The sequence below is a fragment of the Pseudophryne corroboree genome, chromosome 3 (assembly GCF_028390025.1).
Source record: "Pseudophryne corroboree isolate aPseCor3 chromosome 3, aPseCor3.hap2, whole genome shotgun sequence".
Taxonomy (NCBI): domain Eukaryota; kingdom Metazoa; phylum Chordata; class Amphibia; order Anura; family Myobatrachidae; genus Pseudophryne; species Pseudophryne corroboree.
Window position 1 is genome coordinate 645,220,868 of NC_086446.1, and position 15,786 is coordinate 645,236,653.

Sequence of the window (15,786 nt, forward strand, 5' to 3'; positions counted from 1 at the left end):
TTGCTTGGATTTTAAGCACGGATCTGCCGTGTGTATGCCCCCAAATTTGTTTGCAGTTGGGCAAAACCATGTGCACTGCAGGGGGGGGGGGGGGGCAGATATAACATGTGCAGAGAGAGTTAGATTTGGGTGTGGTGTGTTCAAACTGAAATCTAAAGTGCAGTGTAAAAATAAAGCAGCCAGTATTTACCTTGCACAGAAACAAAATAACCCACCCAAATCTAACTCTCTCGGCACGTTATATCTGCCCCCCCTGCAGTGCACATGGGCCCTCATTCCGAGTTGTTCGCTCGCAAGCTGCTTCTAGCAGCTTTGCACACGCTAAGCCGCCGCCTACTGGGAGTGAATCTTAGCTTATCAAAATTGCGACCGAAAGATTCACAATATTGCGAAAAGACTTCTCTGTGCAGTTTCTGAGTAGCTCGAGACTTACTCTTCCAGTGTGATCAGTTCAGTGCTTGTCGTTCCTGGTTTGACGTCACAAACACACCCAGCGTTCGCCCAGACACTCCTCCGTTTCTCCAGCCACTCCCGCGTTTTTCCCAGAAACGGTAGCGTTTTTTCACACACTCCCATAAAACGGCCAGTTTCCGCCCAGAAACACCCACTTCCTGTCAATCACATTACGATCACCAGAACAAAGAAAAAAACCTCGTAATGCCGTGAGTAAAATTCCTAACTGCATAGCAAATTTACTTGGCGCAGTCGCACTGCAGACATTGCACATGCGCATTAGCGACTAATCGCTACGTTGCGAGAAAAAAATAACGAGCGAACAACTCGGAATGACCCCCATGGTTTTGCCCAACTGCTAACAAATTTGCTGCTGCGATCTACTTTGAATTACCCCCTATGTCCACTTATACTGCTCTGTCTCTCCCTGTAGTGACACGAAGCTAAGCTCATTTACATTAGAAATGTTAATTGCTAAGGCACGCAGGGAAAATGAAACACATTTATTTACTTATAAATAATTCATAGGTGATAAACCAGATCAGCTGAAACATTTCAAACAGTTCAATGCAACTCAAACTTGGTTGAGTGTAATTGTGCGGGAAGTGCTCTCGTAGATGTAGCATTATATTATACCTATTCATCCAATGCTTTCCTGTGCACAAATGTATTCATTATTTTAAATAGCTATTCATTTTTCACAATGCGTCAAGCAAGCAGCGAACTTGTTGTAAAGGCGATACTTGAGTTTAGCTACTGACATTAAAGTAAATTTATGAGAGTTCAGGCGTGATGTGAACACTGATACAGGTCACGACAAGTCTGTACCACCAACAAGTGTTCTCATATGTACAGGGTGTAGTGATAAGTGCGGACGTGTTGGGCGATTGTGTACCTCTCATCTGGATGTGGATGTCCTCAGTGAGTAAGGTAAGGGGTCCGTAGCTACCGTAATCTGCTGTTTGCTAATATCTGAAACTTCCATAAACCTATCTGATATCATCCCTCAAAGTATTACATCTCTGATTATAATACTCACACTTTAGCATTTTGTGGCATTACTAAATGTATGCTGTTTATTTATTAAACACTAGATACAGGGATATAAGGAACAGAATAGTTTATGTTGTTTATAGCTATTTTGGTATCTTGCTTGGCATTCAATGGATTTAGAGAACCACTCTTTTGTGTTTATTGGTCATTGTAAAGGGGGGTACACACAGAGAGATCCGTGTTTAAAATCTAAGCAATCTGACTAGATTGCTTGGATTTTAAGCACGGATCTGCCGTGTGTATGCCCCCCAGCGATAGCGATGCGCGGCCCCGCACATCGCTGTCACCGGTGCTAGATTGAGCCTGCATGCAGGCTCAATCTAGCGCAGAGGTTCTCAAACTCGGTCCTCGGGGGCACACACAGTGCATGTTTTGCAGGTAACCCAGCAGGTGCACAGGTGTATTAATTACTCTCTGACACATTTTAAAAGGTCCACAGGTGGAGCAAATTATTTCACTTGCGATTCTGTGAGGAGACCTGCAAAACATGCACTGTGTGTGCCCCCGAGGACCGAGTTTGAGAACCTCTGATCTAGCGGGTCGCTCACTTCAGCGCTGTGTGAAGTTAGTGGCCACCCATCGTCGCCCCCCCCCCCCCCCTCGCTCAGCACATCGCGCTGCGCTGAGCGGGGAGAGAGACGTGTGCTGAGCGGTCTGTGTTAAGATCGCTCAGCACACATCTCTCCCGTCAGTACCCCCATTAAGCCTTGTAAGATTACTACAGTATTTGCAGGATTACTACACAGTAGCAGTTTGTATTCAAAGACTATCCTTTTCAGACAAAAAAGTCAAATTACCGGGTGAAACAGTGCTACCCGGTAATTTGCCGATTAACACGGGTCCTTTTTATGTAATCTGAGGTTGAAATTCCAGGGATTTCGACCAGGGTATTTACCAGGGTCGGAGACCCAGGAATTTCGACCCAGATTGACCCTTTCACACAGATGACATACCTGTGTTGATCCGCAAATTACCGGGTAGCACTTCTTGACCCGGTAATTTGCTTGTCTGTATGAAAGCGGGGATCAGGCAGGGCCCGGCAAAACTACCCGGCACTCAAATGCCGGATACATGCCGGGATTTCCAGACATTTCTGTCTGAAAAGGCTATAAGTGTTTTTATGAGAGTCAATTAACTGGAAGATGACAGAATGTGGATTAAAACCAGCTGCATTTTCAGAGGACAGCATATACAGTTTGCTGATGATGAAAGCTAGAGAGATAATACATAAATCCCAGGCAATCCGATGGGAGCACCGATAAGAGTGTACTGGTCCTGCACGGTGCAGGAGGTAGGAGTAGGGCACAACTAGAGTGATGTTAAAAAGCATTAGGTCAGTGTTTCACTGCTGCCAAGTAACGCTCATCGGCTGGACAGTGTATTTGACCGTATCAGAAAATAGAAACATATATAAAATATTGTGTCCTGTTAATTAATACATTTGTAAAATAAAATATATTATCCTTTAATGTTTATCTAATCTACTACGCCATTTATTTATTTTCTACATGCCTTAGATTTTCAAATATGTAGATGCTTTTTTTATACTTTTTGCTCTGTAATATAAGAGTAATAGTGAGACTTCAAGTTTTTCTAGGAAACACTTTTAAATGTTGTTCGTGGGGAAGGCTCTATAATTCAAGAATGGAGATAAGTGAAATACAGGTTGAGTATCCCTTATCTACAATGCTTGGGACCAGAGGTGTTTTGGATATGGGATTTTTCCGTATTTTGGAATAATTGCATACCATAATGAGATATCATGGTGATGGGACCTAAATCTAAGCACAGAATGCATTTATGTTACATATACACCTTATACACACAGCCTAAAAGGTAATTTTAGCCAATATTTTTTATAACTTTTTGCATTAAACAAAGTGTGTCTACATTCACACAATTCATTTATGTTTTATATACACCTTATATACACAGCCTGAAGGTCATTTAATACAGTATTATTAATAACTTTGTGTATTAAACAAAGTTTGTGTGCATTGAGCCATCAGAAAACAAAGGTTTCACTATCTCACTCTCACTCAAAAAAGTCCGTATTTCGGAATATTCCGTATTTCGGAATATTTGGATATGGGATACTCAACCTGTACCAGAAATTCTTTATCGTGATGATCAGTGTCGGACTGGGGCTTGTAGGGCCCACTGTGGGAATACAGTGGTAGGGGCCCATGTTTAGGGGTGCGGCAAGTCTCTAGAGGGGGTGTGCCCAGCCGCCACATTGGTTTGCCTAACGATTTTGCAAGTGTTCGTCCCCTAGATAAATATATACAGTAAATACTGTAGTTCATGCATGATAATGCACTAGATTAGTAACAGTACAGTCTGGAATCTGATCCCTAGAGGAGGTGGTGGGCCCTTACCCCTGTGGCCAGTCCAACCCTGTTGATGATTCCCAAAAATTTGTGGTAGCTTTGGTCTAATGGTGTGTACACACGGTGAGATTTTTTCTGACGATTTTGACTACAGTATATAGTCAAAATCGTAAGAAAAGTTAGTGCAGATCGCAAGGTGAATGTCACCTTGCGATCCCGATTCGATCCCGATGCGCGGTCCCACCGGGTCGGCATCGCAAGAAAATATAGACTGTGCAGGCAAGTCAATCCTTGCTTGATCGGTGTACTATCTAGTTCATACTGCAAGTAGCTAGATAGTCAAAATCTCACATAAGCCAAAATTTCACATAAGCCAAAATCGCAAGCACACATAGTCCTAATCTCAAGAAAAGTTAGTCAAAATCGGTGGTGCTGGGCTCCGGGGAGTTCAGAGGAAATCGCAAGTGAAAATCGAACATAAGACAGAATCTCACCGTGTGTACACACCATAAGGCATGTTCGGCTAATCCTAAATAAATAAGTAGATAGTTTGCTGTTTGCACTGAATGAGCGATGTAAACTGTATAAGTATCTTTGTGTTTATGAGAGTCAATTAATTGGAAAATGACAGAATGTGGAATAAAACCAGCTGCATTTTTCAGAGTACAGCATATCCAGTTTGCTGATGATGAAAGGTAGAGAGATAATACATAAATCACAGGCAATCACTGGGAGCACTGATCAGAGTGTACTGGTCCAGCACGGTGCAGGAGGTTAGAGTAGGGCACAACTAGAGTGCCTTCACTGGACCATTCAGCCCACTGCATGGCCTGTGACTACGTTTTGGTCTGTAGATGAAGTTCATTACCCTATGTATAAGTGCAAATATCTCACCAAAGCCAAGTTTTGAGAACTATAGAACCAGCCCTTTCATTGAATAAAACTTTTTTTTCTGCTTCTCTTCTAAAATAGTACTAGCTTTAGCCTCATTTGTGGCATAAATGAGTTATGTGAGCAGGGCTGTTGAGCAGTCGTACAGGCCAGATACTGGTGGTGTGGCCACGCCCCCCCAAAAAAGGCATAAAACAACACGCACTTATGTGTATTGCTCCAGATGCAGTTACATGCGGCCTGCTCATTCCAAAAGTGGTACTAAGGCAGCAGCATCACGTCCCACACCCAGTGCATGCACACATCGGCCCTCCCCAGGGCCGATCCAGCAACCCCAGGTCGGATAATTAGTAACCCCCCTCCGAACCTCCGCATTAGAGTGAGGGGAAACCAGGACATATGGCAATTTTGTGATTTTTATGCTTTTTACTGCATTGGACAAAGTTTGACTATAAAATGCTATTATTCTGAGAGCTGCAAATACATGAAACCTCCTTTACTAAGTAAAGAGATAAAACCTACTCAGAGCTGGTTCAATGTTGAAGTGGAAATAGGTGTACACCCACCGCAATGCAATATTATCTAATTTTAAAAATGTAGCTTAACAAAACAAAATCTTGCTTTTGTTGAGGTCCGCATAACTAGGTGAACTGTACTTGGTAAATCACTAATTTTCTCTCTGTGCCCAAAGCATCCTAGTGGCCATGCAAATATCTTCTTTTATGAACTCACACTAGGTAAAGCAGCTAAACCCGACCAATGTAATGGGTGCAATGAGAAAAGTCCCGTTTAGGTACCCAAATGGGTCACTTTTCACTCACTTCAGCTTGCCACCTCATGGGGCAGCGGGCTGAAATGCTGACTGGCAGTTGATCTCGCTGGTACAGAAAACAATTGATTAGCTCTGTTGGGCGCCATCTGGTGGCTGCCGGTGTCGAAAACAATAACATTCTGTCCAGTGGCTTTTAATCCTTTTCTGTTAAGTCTGCATTATTATTATTATTATTATTATTATTGAAATACAGTTTTTGGATTAACACCGTATTGTTGCCAACCCTGGGAGGGAGTTTTGGTAAATAATTGTTGAATTTCAGTATTAACTTCCGCTGACATAAGTTTGTCATAAACACAGTGAAGTCACTTTGTATTAATATTAACATGTCTGTATAAAGGTAAACTATTACACAAAAATATTCAGTTTTCTAAAACCACGCAACTATTTGGTAAAATGTGTCCACCTTTAATTAGTTAGCAGAATAGAAACAGATATCGTTGTACCTTTTAACACAATAGTGGTTGTATTAAGAGCTGACAGTTATCAGTTCCCGCAGTCCCCATGCTGTGCATACATTTGTGGTATACAGCACTATGGCTAATAGTGTCTGACAGAAGGACAGCGTTCAAATCATGAGATCCAGCTGCTGTTATGCTTAATCATACTGAAGAAGACAATGACAATAGATGACAAAGGGTGGTTCTAAGACACAAGAAATGAATAGGCAATCGTTGAATAAAAACTAATAAAAGTCAAGAAGAAATATATAACCTTTGTGGGTGTAAAATGTGAATTTAATTATACAGATAAAAATTCTGTATATTCATTATAGTGTACACATAAGTCTTTGTTTTGTCTTTTACAGACCCGACTGACACTTACAGTCCCTAATAAATATCAAATAAATAGAGTACTTTGTATAAATTGCATAATCTGGGTCTCAATAATCAGAGCTTCAAAGATTTCCGGATTACTGAGACAAAATAACAGTTGGATGTTTTAGGATTAAGCACTGTTGACTGGCACCAAGCGGATTAAATCTTACTTGCTAGACAAAAATAAATAAATTACACTGCATTTAATATGATACAGGTTGAGTATCCCATATCCAAATATTCCGAAATACGGAATATTCCGAAATACGGACTTTTTTGAGTGAGAGTGAGTTAGTGAAACCTTTGTTTTTTGATAGCTCATTGTACACAAACTTTGTTTAATACACAAAGTTATTAAAAATATTGTATTAAATGACCCCCAGGCTGTGTGTATAAGGTGTATATGAAACATAAATGAATTGTGTGAATGTACACACGCTTTGTTTAATGCACGAAGTTATAAAAAATATTGTCTAAAATGACCTTCAGGCTGTGTGTATAAGGTGTATATGTAACATAAAAGCATTCTGTGCTTATATTTAGGTCCCATCACCATGATATCTCCTTATGGTATGCAATTATTCCAAAATACGGAAAAATCCGATATCCAAAATACCTCTGGTCCCAAGCATTTTGGATAAGGGATACTCAACCTGTAATATATTAAATGAATGAATTAAAATTTGAGTCTTATTTGGATTTTTTTTTAATCTATTAATTTTGTTGTTATTTTTATAGTGCACACATATTACACAGCCTTTTACAGAGAATATTTCAGTTATTTCCATGTCAGTCCCTGCCAGTGAAGCTTTCAGTCTATATATCCTATCGGATTGTAAAAAGAATCCCGGTGTTTGGGATACCGGCTGTCACAATACCAACAGCGGCATCCTGGAGCTTAAGATCCCAACAGCTAGTAATTAGTAAGGTAAGCTTGATCCCTTAACCTCCTAACCACAACCAGCCCTTCTTGCAGCCTGACCCTAACCTACCCCCCACACGGCCTAACCCTAACACTCCCCGGTGGTGCCTAACTCTAACCTCTCCTGCCTGCAGCTTACCCCTAACCTTTCCCACCCGCAGCCTATCCCTCCCCCCCGCAGCCTAAACCTAACCTCCCGCAGCATACGAGTGCGGTGTCCCGGCAGTCCTTGTTCGGGAAATTCCAGAGGTCAGGATCCCGGCCGCCAGAATCCTGACCACACCCTTCCTATCAGCTATCATATGCACATATGCAAATACTATGGTTAACTATTTTGTCAGAAGCCTGTTATCTTACCAATAGGTTTTTGGAGTACGGGAAAAACCAGAGTCCCCAGAAAAAACTCACATGAACATGGGAAGGATATACAAATATCACATAGGTAGTGCCTTGGTGAGTTATTGGACTTGTGACCTCACTGCTGAGAAACAGTACTGCTAACCACTACACCAACTATGCTCCCACTGTACTTATCAAAATAATTGTAATTCAATAATGTAATGAATGTATTCACAAAAGTTTGGCTACATTAGGATAGGATTAGGGCACCATCTATACTGTCAGTGTTAGTCCAGAAAAGTCTGGGGCAAAATAGAATTTCAAATTGTCAACAGTCACTTAAATATACCCTAGATCAATGCATATCTTACATGAGGAATAATTTGTAATATATAAAGCTTTTTCGTAATACAGTGAATATATTAAGTTGTTTCCGGAGACCTGAGCATGCGCAGTAGACTCCACCAAAGTGCCATAGCCTACGGTGCCTTGGAGAGGAAGGGGCCCACTCGGAGTCTACACACAGGCCCCCTCCTCTTTTAAAACGCCTCTGCTGTGGCCTAATCATACTACTTCCCTGTGTACCAAACCAATTTGTCCTTAAAAAAGTCTTTCATTACCTTGTATTTACCTCGGCTGTGTCCCACTTCTTCCTGCACTGGTTTGTTCCTCATTCCGTCGACTCATGTATGGGAACAATTTTTTTGGACTATCACATTTAGATTATTCTTCAATTTTGATACATTATATTTGCTATTACATCCCCTCTGTACTGTCTACACATAACCTCACATATTTTATCTTTCTTCACTTTCACACCCTCCTGACCCTTGGCCAACATTGCTGGGTGATATCATACAACCCATTAAGAACCTAGCAATCTGGTGGACCATTCTGGAACAGGTAGCATCTATCCTTGTGTATCAATGCCTATTTCCCTATAGAGTGTAACCTGTGAGCAGGGCCTTCCTACCTCTATGTCTGTCTGTTTTTACCCAGTTTTGTTCTGTTACTGTTGTTAAGCGCAATAGAATATGCTGTGAAATATAAGAATCTGTAATAAATAAATAATAAATAAATATATATCCCATGTTTCTGGCTGCAGCTAACACCCCTTTCACACAGAAAATGAAATTACCGGGTCAAGCAGTTCTACCGGTAATTTCATGAAAAACACGGGTCCTTTTTCTGTGTGAAAGGGTCAACCCGGGTTGAAATTCCCAGGACTTTGACCCAGGAATTTACCAGGGCTGGAGACCCGGAAATTTCGACCTGGGTGGACCCTTTTTACACAGTCAAAATACCCGTTTTGATCCGCAAATTGCCGGGTCGATATTCTTGACCCAGTAATTTGCTTCTCTGTGTGAAAGGGGTGGGGGAGGGGGTGTCAGACAGAGACTGTGTAGACTATAAAGACATAAAGTGAAAAAACCATAAATGTGAATACTTTACATAATAATTAACTTAAAAACACTACACCTAATCATGCAGGCTAAGTGATGCACAGGAGATACCAACATTTGAATAATTAAACAAAACAAAACAGCAACATGATGGAAAGGCTAAGGGGACTAAAAGACATGTTAGTCATAGCAAAGACGATGTATAACAATGCTCAAAGCCCTTAAATATCTAAATGCAAAGGAGCTTCATAATCTATCTACACAATAATATATGACTAAAGAGCTACAAACACAATTGCCAAAATTTACAAACTTTACAAAAAGCCCTGAAGGCCAAGGTTCCCATTCAGGCCTCGGGGAGATAAAGTGCCTAATTTATATATCCACCTGGATTCCCGCTGTAATAGTGCTCTATCCCTATCACCCCCTCTTAGTGTTCTAGGGACGTGATCAATCAGGATGGCTCTAATACTAGCCACACCATGTTTCAATTCCAGACAATGTCGGGCAAAGGGTTGGTCACTACTACCCTTTTCAAATGCCTTTTTTATGGCAGTTCTGTGTAAAGCCATACGTTCTCGGAACTGCCGTATGGTCTTGCCCACATAGGCAAGACCACACGGACAGAGCAATAGATACACTACATGTGTAGAGGTACATGTGAGGCGATGTTTAATAGCCAATTTCTTGCCTGTTAATGGATGATTGGACGTATTTCCTGTCATTAGTGTATTACATGTAGCGCATCCTAGGTATCTGAAACACCCCAATTTAGCTCTTAAAAAGTGTGTTTCTTGGGTGCTGGTCATCTGAGTGACATCAAGTTTAACAATATGGTCGCCAATGTTTCGACCCCTGGTGTGACTAGGTAGAAGTGAAGTCTGAGACAAAGATGACAAGGTGCCCTCAGTTTGTATCAGGGGCCACAGGGCTTTAGCCTTACGTATCCTCCTATTAGTAGCTACCGTAGGCCTTGTGTTGTCTATCTGAGGAATTTAATGCCTGTACACGTGGAATGTTAAGGGCCTTGTTTTTTGCTTTCTCAAGTACACCGATGGGGTAACCCCGTTCAGCGAACTTGACTAGCATTTTGTCCATAGCTACCCTAGTTTCAACTGGGTCAGAGGTGATGCGTTGTACGCGCATGAATTGCGAGTAGGGTAAACCCCAGCGCAATGTACCTGGATGGAAGCTACGATAATCAAGAAGCATGTTTCTGTCAGTCTTCTTAGTGAATAAAGAAGTCGATAGTTTGCCATCCTTGATAGTGATGGTAACATCTAGGTAGTTAATGCTAAGGTAATCAATAGTATATGTAAATTGTACTGCATGTTGTGTCTTATTGTGATCCTCCCACAGAGCCGTTAAGTCCTCACTAGACCCCTGCCAGAGCACAATTAGATCATCAATGTACCTTCTTAAATAGACCACCTTAGACATGATGATTGGATCCAGGTAAAACATCCTTCTCTCAACCTGGCATCATATATATGATGCTAGCTAGAAAATTTACGGGGTGAGGTATGCAAGGTTGACCACACTTAGCTCGATAGTGTCTCGGTCGACCACTATTGGTTGACAGTAAGTAGACAGGGTTTCTAGGTCGACAGGGAATCTAGGTTGACATGACATAAGGACGACATGAGTTTTTGCACTTTTTTGGGTGTCATTTTCTCCGTACAGTGACCGGGATCCCCAATTAGTGCACTGTTTCCCCTTGCATGGCTCGCAAGCTTTGGTCAAGGTGCCTCGCTCTGCTACCGCTGCGCTCGGCACAGGTTAACGTTCTCAATTGTAGCCAACTTGGATCGTAAAGTGTGAAAAAGTTCAAAGAATTTTTCTAAAAAGTTAAAAACTCAAGTTGACCTTTTGTCGACCGAATGACTGTCGACCAATAGTGGTTGACCTAATGACTGTCGACCAATAGTGGTCGACCTAGACAGTGTCGACCTAAGTACTGTCATCTTAGAGGCCGGATACGAAAATTTACATCAGGAGCAAAATGAACATCTGCAAGTAGTCCAATTCTAACATTTCAAGTATTTTTCTCACAATATTAGGAGTGCTGCCAAGTGTTACATTGTACTGCAGCTTTCAGCTGATTTTATGATTACAGGATACAACAGTATTAGCTTGTTAAAGTCTTTAAAAGTTCCTTGATTACATGAAAGCCTGCCACATAAATGCTACCAAAATCTTCCAAGTGTTTCTAAATTAGACCTATCTCTGCTGTGGAACATTTAAAAATCACACTCAGATTGGGTTAATCAAACTTAAGTTGGGCTACTCACTACTGTACATTACACTTGCCGGGAGTCTGGTGCAATCAACAAAAGCAAAATAATCAAGATCCTCCAGTATGAGAGCAGACAGCTAATTTACATACTGCTGGAATCTTCTGACAACAGACGGCTAATTTAATTCTGCAAAGGAAGTGTATTATTGAAGAACCGCTCTGCCTCACTGCACATTCTAAAAGGAGTTAGAAGACCATGCGCAGTGATAAAGTAACAATCCACATGCAGTGTTTGACTAATGGCAAGCAAATGTATTACATTACAACTGTAGGTGAAAGAAATGATTTAGAGTGTTTTTGGCATGGATGTGAAATGTTGCAAGCTGTAATGTAACTTTATTCTTATTTATGCTTTCAGTCCATTGTAATGTGCTAGAAAAGAATGCAGGTTGAGAGGGCAGTCATTATGTGCTTGTCCACAAAGGAAAGACAATATGGGGTATATGAAAATCCATCTAAATTGATGTTGTGTTTCAGGGGCTAAACCACATGTACTAACATTTAAAAATTAGGGGCGAATTTATTAAAGCTGGGAGAGAGATAAAATTGTGAGAGGTAACGTACCAACCAATCAGCTCCTAATGGTGATTTTTCATACACAGCCTCTCACAGTTTTATCTGTACCTGAACTTTGATAAATACCACCCTTAATATTAGAATTAACATTAAAAAAAAATCACCTGTTATTACATGTGGTGTTATAGCCCCTAAAATACAATATCGATTTTAAATTATGAAAATCTCAGAAAATTTACTTTAGTAGAAATACCCCTAAAGCTGGGAACACATTGAGACGATGTGTACCAGGTCGATATGACGGGCAACGGTCCAACATATTGTTACTGCAGAACACATCAGAATGATCTAATGAAGGACAGAACGATCACTGTTCCATTCTTTTCAGTAGCATAATCTGTGCCGCTAGTGTTACCGCCCGGTTGGCGGTGCAGCAGGGCCGACCGAGCGACGTTGCTAACGTCTGCCGACACCCACATATCGGGCATACACACTAAACGATATGCCCGATATGTCGTTCTGTTTCAACCAGAAACAACATATCGGGCCGGTATCGTCTTTTGCGTACGTGGCTTAACACTGTAAGCTACCTCAATGCCATCAGTTTGCTGATACAAAGAGATAATGGTCTAAAACAGCCTGTAGTGTGGTCCCTGTGATATTATGCTATTATTGTTACATATTGTAGTTGTCGACTGTGGAACACTCTTCTGGGAGATGCTGGAGGGGGGAGGTACCAGGGACCACTGCGGGGTGCATTGCGCTATGAAGTGTTTCATGTTTTACAGAAGGAGTCAGAGCCACAATGACACAATTTGCAGGGAATCATATCATCACAGCTGCCTGTTTCAGTGCTGAAGTCATCAGGGTGAGGGTGGGTTTTCTTCTTTTTTGAGAGTCTCCTTGATGTTCTGGGGAAGTTGGCAGGTATGTCATATACATCACAACTCAAAAGGACAGACACAGATTAAGAGGGAAATGTATCAGATATTGGAGAGAATAACTGGAGAAGTTGCTCATAGCAACCAACCATCTTGCAATAGTCATATTTCTAGAACAGCTTGTAAAATTACAATTTAGAACTGTTTTGTTGTCACTTTATATATCTCCATTTTATACCTCTACAAGATTTGATGAATCTCCCCTTTTTTTGTTTTACTTTTAATTAAGTCAGTTAACTGTTGGTCAAAAATATCTCTGTACAAAGTTTCCTCAATCAGGCAGTTGGGCAATTCCCGATGTAAGGTTAATCTATTCAGTCAGCAATAAAACATATTTCATATTGTGTCCGGTCCCTGTGTAACTCTCCCAACACTCGGGTCATCAAGACCAGGATCTCATGCACCCATTCAGTACAAGAAAACCAACACATTTTTTTAAATTAAAATGGTGAAACAGAGAAGATAAGAATTAGGAAAAAATAAAAATGTGGCAGTGGTGATCTGCTAAGATAGGGCTGACTTTGCATACTATGCATGTCCCATATACAGCAGGTAACATGACAGCTATGAGCTGATTAATGCTTCATCTCCCTCCAGGCTTACTGTAGAATGGGGATATTAGTGTACTGAATGTATGTGAAATAAATGTATCATGTTGCATTTTTTTCCATGCTGTGTTCTGGGATATTAGTAGGGGGATGTCCATGTAAGAGGTGTGTGGTGGTGGGAGTCACATACAGTATTATGTCACTGGGAGAGGGATATGATGACATGCATAAAAGTGAATAGCAAAACAGGGCTATGCGAGAAGGCAAGTATAGAATATTTTTTTATTTGGTGCTCATAAAATAAAAACTGTATCTCCCTTATCCAGAATTGAGATAACCGATATTATCCAAAATCCAACATTTTTGGAGCGCCATTGAGATAGTTTTGCTTTCTGATAGTTCAATATACACAAACCTTGTTCATTCACAAAATTATTAACAATATTGTGTCAAATTACCTCCAAGCTATGGGGGTTATTCAGGTTGGATTGCAGATTCTGCTAATAAGCAGAATCTGCAATCCTTTTTTTCGCATGCTGGGGGCCACCCTTCGCAGGGCAAGGCTGCCTAGCATGCAGAATGGCCTGCCCAGTGGCTGCGACCGCTGCGTATGCAGACGGTCCACCGCCATCTTCTTAATTGGAGCGACTGTGTATGAATGCAGCTGACCCAGCCCCTGTTTTCTTTGCGCCACCCGACCCACAATGCTTGGTCGCCACCCTTCGAACGCCTGTACCTGTTAATCAGGCAGAGGCGTTCGGAGACAATGGGATCAGATCGCATTGGCTGCTACCGCATGCGCAGGATAGGACCTGCGCAATGCCGCTGGGGTCATTGCGGTCGCACCAATTAGCGATGCGACCTGAGTAACCCCATATGTGTAAGGTGTAAATGAAACATAAATGCATTCTGTGGTTAGCGTCATTATGGGATGTACATATTCCAAGACACAGAAAATCCAGAATACTTCTGTTCCCAGCATTTATTGTATGAGGGACTCAACCTGTATGCTAAGAACTGAAAGCCCTATGTCTTCTGCCTAACCTTCACTCATTTCCAAATACATACAGTATATATTTCATTTGACGCTAATGTATCACAAAAAACCCAATGTTGTATCTGGCATTATGGTGCTAAGTGACTCCATTCATGAAAGAGGGACAGCTAGATGCAGCTAAGGCGCAACCCCGAAATTTAGGGGCATGGCCTTGCGGGAAGTTCCGCAACAGTTTTAATCACTGTGGGGGCATTCCCAGCGCTCTGTGAACTGCTGGACATGCCCCCAGTACCTCTCCCCCAGTGAATAAACACTGTGCGCGTGCACACTTATTTTTGTAGCTGGACATAAATTTCTATTAATTTAGATTGATCTGCATGATTATGCTTATTGGGTTTAGTATGATTTGTCGATAGACGGGATACTGTCTGTCAGTATACCGACAGCGCCATCATATCCATCATAATCCTGACAGCCCCCCATTCAGCCCCCTAACCCTCACCTTTTCCCTACCCTAACCCTCCCTTCTGTGTGACTAACCCTAACCTTCCCCGGTGGTGCCTAACCCTAACCATCCCCAGTGGTGCCTAACCTTAACCGTCACCGGTGGTGCCTAACCCTAACCCTCCCTTCTGTGTGCCTAACCCTAACCCTCCCCGGTAGTGCCTAACTCTAACCCTCCCTTCCCCACTGCCTAAACCTAACCCACCCTGCTTAATGCCTAACCCTAACCTCCCCTACTAAATGCCTAACCCTAACCCTCCCTCCCCGGTCCCTAACCCTAATCTTCCCATCCCTGCTTCCTAACCCACGTTCTCCCGCCTAAACCTAACATCCCCCCTCCACGGCGGGATGCCAGCGCGTCCCGATGTGAGGATGATCGGGATGCCGGCTGTCTGTAATGTGACGCTGGCATCCTGATCGGCATTGGTATGTGGACGCCGGCATTGCGCTCTCCACCAGGTTCCCAGCCGTAAGGAAGCTAATCGCTTATTATATCATGCAAATTCTACAGAAATGTACTATGGAACTGTATATTGCTATATTTAGGCTTACCATACCATCCCTTTAAACTGGGACGCTCATGGATTACACAGGTTCTGTGGCTGGTTAAAACCCGATGAAATGCAAGCTTGAAGTCAGCCAGCCACAGAACCTGTGTAATTAATTAGTGTCTCAGTTTAAAGCAGTGCCGTAACTAGACATTTTAGCGCTGTGTGCAAGAAACAGCATCGGCGGGCCACCCCCTCCCCCCCACCCCCATATTAAAAATTGGGCCAGTGCGCGTCGTAGGTGTGCATCAAAAATATAGGGGTGGCTTCATGGGGAAGGGACATGACCAAAAAATAATACCAATTCATATTACGTTACACAGTAGTCTCCATTATTCAAATTATGCCAAACAGTAGTGCCACTTACACACATTACGGCAGGTAGAACCTCTGTC

At 42.0% G+C, this 15,786-nt stretch overlaps 1 protein-coding gene across 1 annotated transcript in view; it reads left to right on the forward strand.

Annotated features, from left to right (window-relative positions):
* The window catches only part of PHYHIPL (phytanoyl-CoA 2-hydroxylase interacting protein like), a 254,584-nt gene that overhangs the window by 142,392 nt on the left and 96,406 nt on the right, over positions 1-15,786 (forward strand). The window lies entirely within an intron of this gene.